Source organism: Lampetra planeri, chromosome 29 (genome assembly GCF_965212315.1).
Source record: "Lampetra planeri chromosome 29, kcLamPlan1.2.h2, whole genome shotgun sequence".
Lineage (NCBI taxonomy): Eukaryota > Metazoa > Chordata > Hyperoartia > Petromyzontiformes > Petromyzontidae > Lampetra > Lampetra planeri.
In genome coordinates, this window is record NC_136135.1 from 3,097,731 (window position 1) to 3,109,842 (window position 12,112).

Here is a 12,112-nt window from a genome sequence, read left to right on the forward strand (position 1 = left end):
CACTCACTCACTGCTCTCTTACACACTCACTCACTGCTCTCTTACACACTCACTCACTGCTCTCTTACACACTCACTCACTGCTCTCTTACACACTCACTCACTGCTCTCTTACACACTCACTCACTGCTCTCTTACACACTCACTCACTGCTCTCTTACACACTCACTCACTGCTCTCTTACACACTCACTCACTGATCTCTGGCGCACTCACTCACTGCTCTCTTACACACTCACTCACTGCTCTCTGGAGCACTCACTCACTGTTCTCTTACACACTCACTCACTGCTCTCTTACACACTCACTCACTGCTCTCTTACACACTCACTCACTGCTCTCTTACACACTCACTCACTGCTCTCTTACACACTCACTCACTGCTCTCTTACACACTCACTCACTGCTCTCTTACACACTCACTCACTGCTCTCTTACACACTCACTCACTGATCTCTGGCGCACTCACTCACTGCTCTCTTACACACTCACTCACTGCTCTCTTACACACTCACTCACTGCTCTCTGGAGCACTCACTCACTGATCTCTGGCGCACTCACTCACTGCTCTCTTACACACTCACTCACTGCTCTCTTACACACTCACTCACTGCTCTCTACACACTCACTCACTGTTCTCTTACACACTCACTCACTGCTCTCTTACACACTCACTCACTGCTCTCTTACACACTCACTCACTGCTCTCTTACACACTCACTCACTGCTCTCTCACACACTCACTCACTGCTCTCTTACACACTCACTCACTGCTCTCTTACACACTCACTCACTGCTCTTTTACACACTCACTCACTGCTCTCTTACACACTCACTCACTGCTCTCTTACACACTCACTCATTGCTCTCTTACACACTCACTCACTGCTCTCTTACACACTCACTCACTGTTCACTTACACACTCACTCACTGCTCTCTTACACACTCACTCACTGATATCTGGCGCACTCACTCACTGCTCTCTTACACACTCACTCACTGCTCTCTGGAGCACTCACTCACTGCTCTCTTACACACTCACTCACTGCTCTCTTACACACTCACTCACTGCTTTCTTACACACTCACTCACTGCTCTCTTACACACTCACTCACTGCTCTCTTACACACTCACTCACTGCTCTCTTACACACTCACTCACTGCTCTCTTACACACTCACTCACTGCTCTCTTACACACTCACTCACTGCTCTCTTACACACTCACTCACGACCCCCTACCCACTGTCCACTCACGCACTGCCCACTCATTGCCCACTCACGCACTGCCCACTCACTCACTGCCCCCTGCCCACTCACTACCCCCTGCCCACTCACTCACTACCCACTGCCCACTCACTGCCCACTCACTCACTGCCCACTCACTGCCCACTCACTACCCACTGCCCACTCACTGCCCACTCACTCACTGCCCACTCACTACCCACTGCCCACTCACTGCCCACTCACTCACTGCCCACTCACTACCCACTGCCCACTCACTGCCCACTCACTCACTGCCCACTCACTACCCCCTGCCCATTCACGCACTGCCCTCTGCCTCCTCGCCTGTCTCTCCTCCTCCTTCTCGAGCGACGCTCCTCGGCACCCGCCTCTCATCTTTACCGCCGGACGCGAGAGTTGACGCCGAGTGGATCACGTCAAGGCAGACAAGACTCCCCGCACCACGGCAAAGTGTACGACCGAAAACAGTTTATAAATATGTGATGTATATTGACGTAAACGTATAGGGCTCCTCTAGCAACGTGGAACAGTCAAGACTAAAATGCGTCGTTGTTAGAAGATGCTAAATTGATTTGCCAACTTGTTGTTGTTGTTGTTCCTGGCCTCCGCGTTGCCACTGCTGTCTTCTCAAATCTACAGCGTCCTTGACCATCATCTGCGCCGATGCCCACGGCAGTTGCCTCCGTGAGCTCTGCTGTTGTGTTTTTGTCAGAAGCCGGCTGAGGGATTTCCCGTTGTCGCCTCGCAGTGACTTTGCCCTCGCTGCTGCTGCTGCTGCTGTTTGAGCCACATGGCCAAACGCCACCGCCGATTGGCGCGGTCGGCTACGTGCGGCGCGATTGAAGTTCAACGTCTTGGCCGAGATCGTCCGCGGATATAACCCCGGAGTCGCCTTGCGCGGATTCCTTCCTGCGTCCCGCGACCGCTCCGAGGTGAGTGGTCTTCCTCTGCTCGCCGTCACGCGTCACCCACCAAGTCGCGACGAATGAAAAAAAGCAACAACCGGCTCGGCGAGTTCACTTTCGCACGCGGTTTTTTTTGTGTGCGCACAGAGTGTGCGCTCAAACAACAGGGTCAGGCTTTGCAATGCGGCGGCGTTTCGTTCGCAAATCCCCGGCGTCCCGAGTTCGATTCGCGCTCACGGCCGACACCCACTGACGATTATCTGAACCGCTCCTTGGGCCTCCCCTAGGTCGACTCAGCCTCACATGAGTACCTGGTGCGGTGTGTAGTAAACATCGCCACTCGGGAGACAAAGGCGGTCGGGCGTGGTGCTGGCCATCCACCCCCTCGCGTGCCGTGCTGCCCTGCAAAGGTGCTACTCGCTAACAGCACTTGCCCAAACAGTCTGTTAAAACTATACGGGGGATCTTTGTCTTTTCTTTTTGGTGGAAAGTGGGGAGCGGCAGCGTGGCGGGAATGGAACCCGGCGACCCGAGTTCGCTTCCCGCTCACGGCCAACACCCAGTGGCGATTAGTTGCACCGGTCCTGGGCCTCCCCTAGGTCGACTCAGCCTCAAACGAGTACCCGGTGCGGTGTGTAAACATCGCCACTGGGGAGACAAAGGCGGCCGGGTGTGGTGTTAGCCACGAACCCGGCCACCGGAGTTCGTTCCGGCTCACGGCCAACACCGCTACGCGATCATCTGAATCGCTCCTGGGCCTCCTCCCCTAGGTCGACTCAGCCTCAAAATTAGTAGCTGTTGCGACGTGTAGTGAACATCGCCACTGGGGAGACAAAGGCGGCCGGGCGTGGTGTTTGCCACAAACCCCCTCGCGTGCCGTGCCGGCCTTCATAGCTGCTGCTCGCGAACGGCGCTTGCGCCCAACGGTTCGTTCAGGCTTTAGGGGGTGGATATCGTGTCTTTGATGGTGACGACAGCTTGACAAGAGAGGAGTTGTCCACCTTCAATGGGAAATCTCCGGCCGTGGCCCTCCACGGCTTGTCCTGACAGGGCCCATTCGCGTTCGCCCTCCGCTCTGTGGCTCAGAGTGGTGGCATTCTGCTCGAGCGGCGCTCGCGAGAGAAACTCGCCGACACCATACGCACAAAGGGTTCCCTTTATCGAGTCGTCGTGCGGCTAGCGGTGTAATTATCTACTTACTCTGCAATGTGCGTGCGTACGTACATCACTCGCCGGGGGTCTTAGGATAGAAACGCTCGTGCTTTTTATGAAATTCAAATCGGTTGTCGGTGCGTAACAAGATATTCTTTGGGGTGAGTTTTTTTTTTGATGGTCGAAAAGTTAATTTCACAGCCGGGTCGCGTTGACTTAATCAACTCTATCCCACGATGACAACTTGGAAAACTTGCTTAAAGTAGAATTGTTATCGTGGATAAAGGAGATGCTGCTGCTGCTGATGATGATAGTAACTTTCTTGTTGTTCCACGCGGCATCGCTAGCTCGAGGAAACTGTTCCCGTGAGCCCCAGGCATTGAAATTGAGCCTTGTGCATTGACACCTCCGATTAGCACGTTGGGCTCCGCACTGTGCAAAGGAATCTCAACGTACATGCACACGGAGCACGCACACGTGTGTCTGAGGCTCTCTGTGATGTCACTCGGTATCAGTGTGTGCTCGCGGATGGATTGCTCTTCAAAAAGCGCGTGCTCCTTTAAAATGTGAACGTCAGCTACAAGTGTATAAATGTGACTGTATTATAACGTGTTGTATTACGTACGCATGTTGACATTCTTTCGCACGCAGCCTACGTAGCCAGTCGGAGATGTTCACGGGGGTGTGTCAACGAAGGTCATAAAGAAGTCAGGAGTCAATGACTTCATCTGTTTGAATGCGTCGCGTCTATCGTGGGACGTTCAACGGCGGGAGGGGTGTTAAATTAAAACAGATGAAGGTCGTTGCCTATTTATTTATTTATCTAATCACCTGTCCAGGGAAGCCTCGAAACTTTGCACATTGACGGTCCCGCATCACCATCGGGCACGTTTGACCAATTCATCCTCACGAGGAATTGTCATCTTCTTGGTTCTTTCGGTAAAGTCACGTAGAATGGAAATAATAAAATAATACAGATAAAACATAATAAAATAATTCTCACGACGTTTCGGCCACAACGCAAGCAGCCGGCTACTTTCGTTGTGGCCGAAACGTCGTGAGAATTATTTTATTATGTTTTATTTTGATTATTTTATTATTTCCATTCTACGTGACTTTTCCGAAAGAACCAAGAAGATGAATCCCTGCAGTCACGAAAGCCTTAAATAGAGGAATTGTAATTTTATATATATATATTTTTAAATTATTTAAAATGTAGCGTCGCCGGAGCGAACGGCGACCTGAGCGAGGCCGCCCCCCCCTCCTTCTCGTTTCTGTAAGAGCCTGGCGAGTCGATGAGACGGAGGCCAGGGGGCTAGGGGGCCACTCTCTGCCTCGCGCGCCACTCGTGATTGCTCCCAGCAGGGCCACGTTGTTGTGACTTCGTGAATTCCGCATGCGGTGATTTGTTTTCTTTGAGGGTGGGGGGGGGTGTGCATGGGGGGGGGGCTGGATGAAGGTGAGAGCCGAGGCAAAGCCTCCAACCTTCCTTCCGCCCCACCCACCGCCCTCACACAGACAACAAAGACAAAGATCACCCGTGTAGCCTTAATAAACTGTTGGGGCAAGTGCTGTGAGCGAGCAGCACCTATGAATGCCGGTACGGCGCACGAGGGGGTTGGTGGCCAACACCACGCCCGGCTAATTTAAGGCTGAGTCGACCTAGAGGAGGCCCACGACCAATTCAGATATTTGTCACCGCTCGCAGCCAATATTCGTTACCGAATATTGGCTGTGAGCGGGAATCGAACTCGGGTCCTCGAGGTTCGCAAAGCAGCCTGCTAGCAACTACACTGCCCACACCCACGCATGCACACGCATATGCAGGCGCATGCGTATGGGGAGCGGTAGTGTAGCGGTTAGCGCGCTGCGCTACGAACCAAGCAGCCCCGATTCGATTCCCGATCACGGCTAACACCGGCGACGATTATCTGAACCGGTCCTGGGCTTCCCCTAGGTCGACTCAGCCTCAAATGAGTACCTGGTGCGGTGTGTAAACATCACCACTGGGGAGACAAAGGCGGACCGGGCGTGGTGCTGGCCACCCACCACATTTGTGTGTCGTTGCCGGCCTTCATAGGGTGGTGCTCGCTAACAGCACTTGCCCCAACATACTGTTCAGGCTATACTGGGGATCTTTGTCATTCCACGTGTGCGCACGACTGTATCCGTTGTTTTATACCCAGCCCAAAACTGTACCAAAAGGGGCCCCTTTTTCTGGTTGTTATTTTTTTCTCTCTCTCCCTCTCGTGCTCTGTTGGCAGCAGCGTGCTCCGCAGAGAATCACTGCGGCGTGGTGGAGGTGCGTTCGCCCCCCCTCACCCTTGTGAGCGGAGGCCGGTTCCTTAGCCCAGTAGCAAAACAAGAAGTCGGCTGCGAGAGAGAAAACTTCAGCCGCGGATTATTTTTTTGTACGCCACGAAAACGTGATGGAATTTTTTTTTTGGGAGGTCAACTAAAAAAATATTAAGCCGTGATGTCACGACGCAGAGGAGAACTGAGAGGTTTATTTAATACGAAACAAAAATACGGGCTATGTGGAGCTGGCCGGATGATTCAGACGTTGCAGGCGGCTGCTTAAATGTCCCAATTCAGGACTCGAATAAGATTTCTTGAGGCTCAGTGAGGCTCTCAAATCGAAATAAATGACACAATTGTAATCTTGATTTGAAGCTTTCGTGACTGCAGGAGTCCATACTCTTTGGTTCCATTATTATTTTTCAACCTACGTGACTTCACCGACATAATAGTAATTATATTATTATTATTTTAAAATCGGCAACGTCTTTATGGTGTCACCGCTGCTAATGCATTTGCGGAGAGCGCTGGTGGCCAGGTGGAACACGGGGCCAGAGCGTTGAGCCGGCGCTGATGAGAACCTGGGTTCGAATCCAGGTTTCAGCCGCCTCGGAGTAAGCTGAGTTCTCAGGCGTAGCGAGTTGGTGTCCCACTATTTGGTTCTGCACTTACCTTAACTAACCTGTCCAGCTCCCAAGCTTTGGAACGTTTTTGCCTTTGCAAATAAGATACAATCAGAATCGTCAGATATGTATGTAAGTCCATCTTGAAAACTCACCTCTTTACACCGACCTTTACCCCCCACCTAGTTCTTAGCCGTTTACCTTCGTTCTGAGTGAGCGAGTGAGTGGGTGGGTGCGTGAGTCGCTGAGTGAGTGGGTGGGTGAGTGAGCGAGCGAGTGGGTGAGTAAGTAGCTGAGTGAGCGAGTGGGTGAGCGAGTGGATTAGTGAGTGAGCCATGAGTGAGTGGCTGAGTGAGCGAGTGGGTGTGTGAGCGAGCACGTGGGTGAGTGGGTGAGTGAGTGGGTTAGTGAGTGGCTGACCGGGTGGGTGAGTGAGTGGGTAAGTGAGCGAGTGGGTGAGTGGCTGAGTGAGCGAGTGGGTGATTGAGCGAGCGAGTGGGTGGGTGAGCATATCTGTCAACCCCTTGTCAGTGCCTACCTTGTTACAGACCAATTCACACCTTATTGGTTACCCCATGCCCTTATACATCTCAACGTTCATCTTACAAAGTCCCATCACACGGGAGAAACACAAACAAATAGACCAGAAAATGTTTACTCAAATCCCCTGTACAAAAATACGGGTAAACCGTATGGGTTCACAGGTATGGGAAAGTGAGCGAGTGGATTCGTGGGTGGGTGGGTAGGTAGGTGAGTGAGTGGCTAGGTGAGTGAGTTTGGAAGTGAATGGCTGAGCGGGTGAGTGCATGAGTGGGTGAGCGAGTGCGTAAGTGGGTGAGCGAGTGGGTGAGTGAGTGAATGGCTGAGCGGGTGAGTGGGTGCGTGAGTGGGTGAGCGAGTGCGTGAGCGAGTGGGTGAGCAAGTGAGCTACCGAGTGGCTTAGTGAGCGAGTGGGTGAGTTGCTGGATGGGTGAGTGGCTAGGTAAGTGATTGGCTGAGCAGGTAAGTGGGTGCGTGAGTGAGTGGGTTAGTGAGTGGCTGAGCGAGTGGGTGAGTGGCTGAGCGAGTGGGTGAGTGAGCGAGTGGGTGGGTGGATGAGTGAATGGCTGAGCGGGTGAGTGGGTGCGTGAGTGGGTGAGCGAGTTTGTGAGTGTGTGAGCGAGTGGGTGAGCAAGTGAGCTACTGAGTGGCTGAGTGAGCGAGTGGGTGAGTTGCTGGATGGGTGAGTGTCTAGGTAAGTGATTGGCTGAGCAGGTGAGTGGGTGCGTGAGTGAGTGGGTTAGTGAGTGGCTGAGCGAGTGGGTGAGTGAGTGAGCGAGTGGGTGGGTGGATGAGTGAATGGCTGAGCAGGTGAGTTGGTGCGTGAGTGAGTGGGTTAGTGAGTGGCTGAGCGAGTGGGTGAGTGAGTGAGCGAGTGGGTGGGTGGATGAGTGAATGGCTGAGCAGGTGAGTGGGTGCGTGAGTGAGTGGGTTAGTGAGTGGCTGAGCGAGTGGGTGAGTGGCTGAGCGAGTGGGTGAGTGAGTGAGCGAGTGGGTGAGTTGCTGGATGGGTGAGTGTCTAGGTAAGTGATTGGCTGAGCGAGTGGGTGAGTGGCTGAGCGAGTGGGTGAGTGGCTGAGCGAGTGAGTGAGTGAGTGAGCGAGTGGGTGAGTGAGTGAGCGAGTGGGTGAGTTGCTGGATGGGTGAGTGTCTAGGTAAGTGATTGGCTGAGCGAGTGGGTGAGTGGCTGAGCGAGTGGGTGAGTGGCTGAGCGAGTGGGTGAGTGAGCGAGTGGGTGAGTGGCTGAGCGAGTGGGTGAGTGAGTGGGTAAATGGGCCTTTACCCTGCAGGTTCTGTTTATTTCCAGCTTTGCATACACGGTGGCCCTTTGGGATCTATGGATGAAATGCGCCTTTACAAATGCATATTGTTGTTAAATACACTTCATGCTCACTAGGCAAGGGTTCGCATCTGCACGCTATTTTTTTACTCCCAGATGACGCCTTTTGGCCAACCCATGTGAGACTAGGCTCTAAGGAAAGCTGTCTCGTGTGTGGACCAATCGACTTCAAGGACAGTGCATATATTATCAGAGTTATGTTTTTTGTTTGCATTATGGCTGCAGGTATTGTGGTCTATGCAAACATGACTCCTTGTAAAAAAAGGTGTCAGTTTTGTTGCCAGATAGAAGGGTAAAAAAACAATTATCATATTTTTTACTGGCAAATGAGGTTCCATTGGCAGTACGGTACATTTCATAAAAGCGTGTTTAAATTTTTTTTATATTACTAATTTGTTACACATCCCATCGGCCATAGATCCACCTGGGAGCGCGTAATTCATTGCTTCGACGCACGCAAACTCTGGGCAGACTTTCGACGTTCAGTTTCTCATCGGCAGAGCCAGGCGTGCGTGCATCAATGCTGGTTAGCTGCCCGACGTTTGTGGGCAAAGATGTTCCATTCAAATCATGGATCACAGTTCGACAACAAAAATATTCAGTGAGAAACGAATCTCTGTGGCGACATTGATGAGTGTAGATTATTGATTCGCGTGGCGATGAGGCTAATGAACTGAACTGAGCTGTAACAATACGAGTCAAAATTCACGAGACACAATACAAAAGAGATGAAATAGGTGAGAGAGAAAACACACTCTTACCATGCACAATACCAATTAACCCTGGAGGCCCCGCGTGCCTCCCTTCGGTTGACTCAGCCGTAAGTAAATCCCTGGCGCGGTGTGTAAATATGAACAATGGTTGTGGACAAAGGTGGTTGGGCGTGTACCGCTCTGATCCTCGGTAGGTGCTCGGCTAGCAGCACTTGCCCCTGGGGAGATCGTGGCTGTGCGTCTGTTACTGCTCTCCGTTCAAGGTCCCAGCGTGAGCGCTCAGGGACGCTTGCACACAAAGATTCCCATTGAACCATGGGTGGAAAAAACCCGATTTTTCCAGCGGCAGGCATCGGGGTTTTTCTTGAATACTGTACAATTAAACCCGATTTCGGGGGATTAAAACCTGGTTTAATGAATACGAAACTCTGATCCAAGGCTTAGGCTGCTTCCTCGTCGGTGCTGCTATCATCGTACTCGGGGGGCCGTCGGGCACGGGGTAGTCGTAGAATGCGGTGGGCAGGTTGGTCTTGATGAACACGAGCTTCTCCTCCACAATCGTGGGCGCCAGTGAGTTCCTTAGCTTGGAATGGATGAAGCCCATCGTTGAGAAGTGCGGTTCTGCAATTAGAACCAATTAAACCGGATTTCTCCCAATCTCAGATGATCGGGTTTAATATAAAAAGACAATTAAACCCGATTGTAAAAAACCCGACTGTGCCACCCTGGCATTGAGCACGGCAGCACATCTGGCAATGCCCGATGCGGACGGGAGATGACAGATAACAACACGCGCCTGCACACATAGAAAGATGCCCCGTATAGCCCTTTAACAGACCGTTCGGGGCAAGTGCTGTTCGCGAGCAGACACATGTGAAGGCCGGTACGGCACGCGAAGGGGGGGGGGGGGTTGTGGCAGGGACCACGCCCGGCCGCCTTTGTCTCCCCAGTCGGGTTCGTGGCGCGGCGTAGCGCTAACCGCCACACCACCACACATTCGCACGCATTCTCTCACACATTCTTACAGGGAAAATTCCCACACACATTATCGCACACGTTATCACACACACACATATTTTCACGCACGCATCCTCACACGCACGTTCTCACAGCAAGAATCGACATTCGCCACCACGTTGCGGTGACGTCACCACGGCGCTTGTGCCAGTCTAGGTGCACTTAGAGGCCGTGTGAAGTGTCGAAGGCTCGCTGCCTGGCACTTTCACACGCAAAAAAGACGAAGATCCCCCGCATAGATTTAACCAGACTGTTGGGACAAGTGCTGTTAGTGAGCACCTATGAAGGCCGGCACGGCACACGAAGGGGTGGGTGGCCAGCACCACGTCCGGCCGCCTTTGTCTCCCGTAGTTACGATGTTATAACACCGAACCAGATACTCATTTGAGGCTGAGTCGATCTAGAGGAGGCCCAGGACCGGTTCAGATAATCGTCACCGGTATTGGCCGTGAGCGGGAATCGAACCCGGGTCAGCGTAGCGCAAACCGCTACGCTACCGCACCCCACACGCCCACACAGACACACATTCACACTCGCGCACACACACACTCATTCACACTCGCACACACACATTCACACTCGCACACACACATTCACACTCGCACACCACACACACACTCATTCACACATACACACACATTCACACTCGCACACACACACACGCATTTACACACACACACTCATTCACACACACTCACACACACACACGCACTCATTCACACTCAGACACACTCACTCACACTCGCACACACACATGCATTCGCCCACACACACACACCCATTCACACTCCCTCAACAACTCAACAACCGCCATTCGCCACTAAGTGGCGGTGACGTCACCACGACGCTTGTGCCAGGCCATGTGCACCCTGAGGCCACGTGAAGTGTCGAACGCCCGCTGGCAGGAGGTCACGGGGCAGACCCAGGTGACACGGGTCGACTGACCGAGATGACCGAGATGACTGGCTGATGCACCACCTGTGCCCCCTACTGTGCCGACTTGCTGTGCTTTAGCCACCCGGCGCTCCGCTCGTTGTTGTGAGCGTCGCTCCTCCGCCCTCCGTTGTTGTTGGAGGGCGACTGCCTCCAACTGCCCAGTAGCGTCCTTCACGAGCCTCCTCCACTGAGGCCGATCTTGACACCGCTGGTACCAGTCATAGGCAAGTCCACTCAGCTCCACGTCCTCCTGTACCACATCACTCCATCTCTTCTCTAGCCCGTGCCGCGCCCGTTTAGCCCCCTGGATCCGGCCGAACAAAAGCTGTTTAGGCATGCGGTGGCTGGGCATGCGGGCTACATGACCCAGCCAACGCAGCCTTGCCTGCCGGAGGAGCTCACTGATGGGACTTTGCCCAGATCTTTCAAGGACTTGTGAGCTCCTCACACAATCCAGCCTGGTTAAACCCAGGATGGATCGTAGGCAGGCCAGCCTAAATGTTTCCAACCGGCGAAGATGCTCCACTAGGGGGGTCCACGTTTCGCAAGCGTAGAGAAGGGAGGGAATGACCGTGGCCGAGAAGACCTGAAGCTTCGTGCGGAGCGACAGACCAGGTAGCTTCCACACAGCGTTACGCAACCGATGAAAAGATATTGCCTCTCGACTGATTCGGAGTGAGACCTCTGCTGATAAACTGGAGCCGGTCATGAGCACACTGCCCAGGTATGGGAAACTCTCCACTCTCTCCACTACTGCCCCATCACCGATTGGGAGTTGTGGGGGTGGAGTGTCCGATGGTACAAAATACCCAGGCAGGTGCTTAGTTTTGGTGGGGCTGATGGTAAGGCCCCACCTCTTAGTGGCACACTCCAGTCTCAGCAGCAGCGTCTCCAACTCCTCTTCTGAATGAGCAGCTATTACCAAATCATCGGCATACATAACGTGGTTGACCAATAGGGAGCCATCCCTTGATCGCACCGGGCGTCGATCAGCCTCCCATTATATCTGTACCAAATGGTAATTCCCCCGGTACAGCTATTGAAGGCTTCACGAACTACGCAGTCGAAATAGATGTTAAATAATGTGGGAGCCAGAGGACATCCCTGTCGCACCCCAAGGTGTACAGGGAAAGGCTCCGACTCCCGGCCAAGAAGTTTTACCCGGGCCCGCTCACCATCATGAAGGTCCTTAATGATCGTGAGCAGAGGGTCAGGGACTCCGAAAGCACGAAGAACAACCCAGAGCCCAGTCCTACTGATGGTATCATAGGCCTTGACCAGGTCAATAAAGCAGAGATGTAGGTCTTTTTGGAATTCCCTACACCTCTGCTGTAGCAAACGGACAGA

At 53.0% G+C, this 12,112-nt stretch overlaps 1 protein-coding gene across 1 annotated transcript in view; it reads left to right on the forward strand.

Annotated features, from left to right (window-relative positions):
* The first annotated feature begins 1,174 nt into the window (after nt 1–1,174).
* LOC144728584 (pleckstrin homology-like domain family B member 1) overlaps nt 1,175–12,112 on the forward strand; it is a 121,338-nt gene continuing 110,400 nt past the window's right edge. The window contains 2 exon segments of the mRNA XM_078608114.1: nt 1,175–1,694; nt 1,991–2,174. The gene's annotated coding sequence lies outside the window, so the exon portion shown is untranslated.